Source organism: Apaloderma vittatum, unplaced genomic scaffold, assembly GCF_000703405.1.
Source record: "Apaloderma vittatum isolate BGI_N311 unplaced genomic scaffold, ASM70340v1 scaffold26960, whole genome shotgun sequence".
NCBI lineage: Eukaryota > Metazoa > Chordata > Aves > Trogoniformes > Trogonidae > Apaloderma > Apaloderma vittatum.
Window position 1 is genome coordinate 5,404 of NW_009693275.1, and position 5,403 is coordinate 10,806.

Consider the following 5,403-nt stretch of genomic DNA (forward strand, 5'->3'; position numbering starts at 1 on the left):
TCTGCACAGCTCCTTTGCATGGAGTGGAAAAAACCCAGCAAGTTCCTTCATTGCCTTTCAAATTCAGTCAAAGGCTGGGATACAGAAACAGGAAATGGAATCAAAGAAGGGAAGAGTTTAGGCATCACGCGGTGTGGATAGCTGTGGACAACATCACTCGAGGCTGATCTCTGCCCTTCACGCAGTGTGATGTGATGCACAATATCACTGTAGGTAAACCAGCCGGGCCCCTGCGCCTGCCTTTTCCGTGTTGCTTTGCCCTTCTGGCTGACTGTTGTCCAGCAGATCAAGCATGATGCTTTAGTATTAACTTTCAAGGTCTTACACAGATTGTTCTTTAAGAGCTTGCTGAACTTTTGACACTGTACTTCCATGTTACCCCACAAGATCAAAAAGAGGCGATTTTTGGTCCAAGCGTAGTATTTGCTCAAGCTTGCTGTAATCCTGGGTTTACAGACTGACCTTCCCGAGAGCCCCCTAAGTGCCACAGAAATGACTCCGCCTAAAACAGGCTTCAAAGATGCACCTGTTATCTAGGTCGTGTTCATAGGGCACTCCATCACTTAACATTTCTGGAGACCTTTGTGACACTAAGTGTTTTCAGATACAGTATTAATTTTAAAAATTTCATTCCGTTCTCAGCCCCCACTTTCCCAAATGCTCGGGGCTGAAATCTGCCAGGCTTCTAGCACTACAGGTCAGCAGATCATATTCTGCAGCTGAAAGATGAAATCCTGGCTTCACTAAAGGTGACAGCAAGGTGCCTGCTGACTTCAGTGGAGCCAAAGTTTCACCCCAAACTGATTTCCAATGTTTGGTGAAGCTTTTGTTGTTGTTTTGGGGTTTTTGTTGTTTGTTTTGTTGGTTTTTTTAATTACTCTAGCTCAAAGAAACACATGTGGTCCAAAACATCTGCTTTGTATACAATTATCTACAGCATTTCTGAATACTGTAAAACCAAAGTTAGGGTTTAAAGGTATAATTCTCTCTGAAGGGATCCCCTATATGCCCGCAACCACTCTGGGTAGGCTTTGCTGGTGTTTTCCTCCTCCGTCAAACACAGCATGCAGCTTCACTGGATGCTGCAGAATTGCTCTAGATTTATGCTGATGTAGCTGACAGGAAGATCAAACTGACTATGCAATTACTTATGCACTCAAAGATATTTATTCACCGAGATGAAACTCCTAAATCTGTTGTTATTACCATTCCCTCTTCTCTTGCTATTAGCATGCTGCTGCTTTCAGCTCTATGGAAACGTCAACACCATTTACTGGAACCAACAGCTGAAGGATGAGAACATGACAGGGAAATGTTTAAAATTATTTATCTTCCACAAGACAGAGGAGATAATTGTCCTTCCTTAATTCTAGAAGAGTCTATAATCATTACACAGGGATTATTCCTAAGACTTTTTTTTCCCAAGGTCTGCTTCTTTCACAGTTGTTTGTTTACTTTTTTTAACCCAGGCGCTACAGTGATTCAAAAAACGAGCGAGGTGAAAAGAAACAGCTACCACACCATGGGACAGACCCCCAGAGAGGAAAGGTGCTCTAGCATCAGCGAACACAGATGTCTGTGCAAATGCCAGGAGAGGTGGGACAGGGGCCCCATGTCAGCACCGAGTTCTCAGCCTGAGGCCTATGTAAAGGTAAATGCAATGCTGAAAAGAAAAAGTCATCTTGCTTCACAGCATCTCATGTTGTTACATGCTGCCCATCCGCAGCAGAGACCGTAGCCTAGTGCCCAACAAAATCTTCTTGCTATCCAGCTGATCAAGTCCAGCCAGACCTGAAAAGGCTTTTCCTGCAAGCAGGGATGCAACGCATCCCTCACAGATCTCTGGTCACGTACATCCCAAACTCCAAGCACGTCAGTCAGCCTGGGCAGGTTAGCGACTTGGGTACCTGCCCATCGGGAATGGGCTGAGATCAGCTCCTCGCTCGGTGGCAGCAGGAGCCTTTGGTCTCCCTTGGCAAGGGCTGGATTTGAATCAGGAAGCAAGAAGTCGCTTGTTCTCGGGCCAGCTTTCCAAGGCAAACGGTCATCTTGGGGATCACATGCACAATAACACAAACCACAAGCTGGCAAAAGAGCACACATACAGGTTGCCCACATAGTCACGGGTGTCGCACAGACCAACATGTATCACTGTCCCAGGTGCCAGGTGAGCCTTACAGAAATTTTTGTCTTTCACATCAATCTATCCTATATCAGTCAATGAAACATTTTTTTTTTTATTGCCAGGTAAAATCAGTTTCTAAAGTTCATGAGATGAGTGTGAGCGACTTCTGTACACCCACTGTACCCTGATGTTTGTAGCATGACTCCAGAAGTCTCCAAGTCGCACTGCCCTGAAGGTGAGGGGATGCCAAGAAGGTCCCTCCATCTATGACTTGTTTGTAATAGTCTTTCCCAAAGTCTGTCTCACTGACTTTTGTTTGAGAAAGACTACAGGCTTAGGTGGATGTGAGACAGCGTGGCTATTTTTGTGTTCTTAAGTGTTAATCCTTTTACGTTTCACCCTTGCAAAACAAGCTGAGAAGACCCAAGAGTCTGCTAATAGCTCAGTGATAACCTCCAGCAACTGCACCTCACAGGCACCAGCAACCTAAAAGCAAGATGGTCCTCTACGAACCATTAACAGCAAGGTACACACCAGCTACTCAGATCGAAGTGGCAAGCTGATACCTGGCATAAGCATCTGAGGCAAACATCCTTCTGGGAATATCCACTTGGTGATTTCGTTATGAGGACAAGCAATACCTTCCCACGACCTTTGCACAACGGCAATTTCTGCAGCCATGGTGTAAGCACTTAGTGAACGTTTTAACTTGAGGTGGATGCATTTGTCCCTTTAGGAAGATTCTGCAGGGAGAAATCTAAAACATCACCCCTTAATAAATGACTCGCAGAAAGATTTTAGCTACAAAATTAAGGAGTATTTAAAAACTCATTTACACTCTATCTCAAGATTTACGTGCACGTATGCCAGGCATGTTCATCAGCAAACTTCAGGTTTTGTGTTTCCAGCAACTTATCTACAATCATGAGCGCAAGAAATATATTATTTGTTTGAAAAAGAAAGCCAAAAGAAAATGCTGGAATAACTGTCTGAGGCTCAAAAAATTCCACCATGGCCAACCCTTCACCCACACGTTGCAAGATTTCTCATTAAATAACATGAATTCGTGACATCTTATACGTTATCAATAGAATAGCAGTACCGATTTTCTCTCTTTTGCTAATGTATATCATCAGAAAACAGAGAGCCAAATGCAGTTAGAAGAACTTTCCAAGAACTTTCTCAAAGGAATATATTCTCCCTTCCCCTTTTGGTGTAGAACTCAGACCTCCTCCTTTCCAAAGAAAGTTATGGTCTTGCTTCACTTACCTCCTCCATAGGTGGTAGCACACATGATGGATGTTATCCAGGCAATCTGGCTGTAGGAGATGCTGTAAACAGCCTGGATCTCTTTAAAGTAGATTGTGAAAGCTTTAGGAAAAGTATATGCAAACCCCACTGAGATGGAGGCTCCAAACACCACTGCCCACCCCCATCCACCATCAGGGGGTACATAGCCCAGGTCTGAAGGGACTGGAGGAGACATGGTCAGCTCAGACTTCGGAATGAAGACCACTTCCCGGTGTCCTGCAGACCAAAGGAGATGTGTGTTTTAGAGAATACACGTAACGTAACCAGGCTTCATTTTAAAGCGTTACAAAACATTTGAGAGGCATGGATCATCTCCTGTATTTTATATACACACCCCCAAAATACTTTCATGGCTTCCATGTTCAGGGATGGATCTCGTTCAGAGCTGAAGTTACTGTCTCCATTTTCTCTTTCACATCCAGCCGGTAGCTCGGTGTCCCACCTCAGGAGATGGCTTCTTTAGGTTGCCCCTAGGTCGCAGTTGCTTAGTCCGTCCCTCCGGAGAGGAGCAGATGCCACAGTTGTATCGTTTTCAGGGTAAAGGTTTCATTGCATATTTTTTGGGTGGAAAACCTTCTGATTTCAGGTTATCCCTGCTTATAAGAATAATTCCTGTTACATGAGCCGCAGGTGATCAGCCCCACAGGGTGTCCAGCTGCCCCGTTGTGCAGTGAGTACAAGGCTCTCTCAGCTGCTCGCTTCCCCCGAGCCAGCGAGCAAACTGCGAGCGACTGCTTGCAAAGCGGCTGAAGTTTCCCCCTACTTAGAGGGGCAGCAATTCCTCTTGTGCCTGGTGCCTGCCAGGTTAGCAGATTATGCTCAGGAGCAGCACAGATCAAAAGAGGACACTCGCTCATTTGCATTCTTCCCATTTTCCCTGGCCATTAGAATAAAACAAGGGTAAAAAGAAAAGGGGGAAAAAAAGAAAAAAGCCTAAACCTACATGCTTCTCAGGAGTTAATCCACAAGTCTCAAGGTCAAGACATTAAACCAGGGGGTAGAGGAGGAGGTCCCACAGCAAAGGATGCCAGGTGGGTGCATGCGCATCTTTGTGGATACAAAGTGGTTTATTGCCTTTATGTATCCCAAAATCAGAAGCAAGTGAAGCTGATGGGAAAAGGCATCATCAAAACTAATGGGAAGGAGCAGGCTGATACCAGCTGGACACATTTTGCTGAACATCAGAGGCAGTAGTCAGCTAACTGGGGAGAGAATCTTTGCTTATCTTGCAAAAAAAAAGAAAAGAAAAAAAAAGAAAAAAAAGGAGAAAAAACCCTCAGAAAAAGCATACTGTATAATTTGCATCTATTTGAGAGTCTATTGCCTCTTCAGCAATGCAGTTTGGATTCAAACTGTGGAGGACACTACTGGAACAGTAGAGGAAAAACTATTATTTTAAGCATACTCTTGAATTCATGCTTTCTTTCATCTGCTTTTACAGCTGGTAAGTGGTGACACCAACATGGGGCCCTTGCACTGCAGGCGTCAAACTCCCATTATGTTTGGACAATGCTCAGCAGAGAGAGACACATGATCTCCTCTCCAACCTCATCAGCACGCTGGGGCACCCCCAGGTTGTGAACTGAACTTACCACCTTAGACAAGAAGCTGAAAGACAATTCAAGAACACTGTATAAATATAATGAGATCTGGTTTGTAAACTCTCAAACTGCCATAAGCATTTATTCCCCGCTCCTCCCAAGAATACGCTGTCCCAGAACTCCCCACTTCTCATTAATCACCAGCTAGCTCAAGTTTACCCACTTCTATTTTATAATGGTTTGGTGCTGATGGTGTTATACAGCTCAAAGGCTTTCTCTCCTTCCCTAGCATTATCCCCTGATGATTTTACTGAGAGAAGTCATATCCCTTTTAGCTTTTACCTTGGTAAAGAAGCTGTATTTTATCTCTCTCCTTAACAAGGACCATGGGAACAGAGAGTCTACCTTCCTCTGGTTACCCATGTC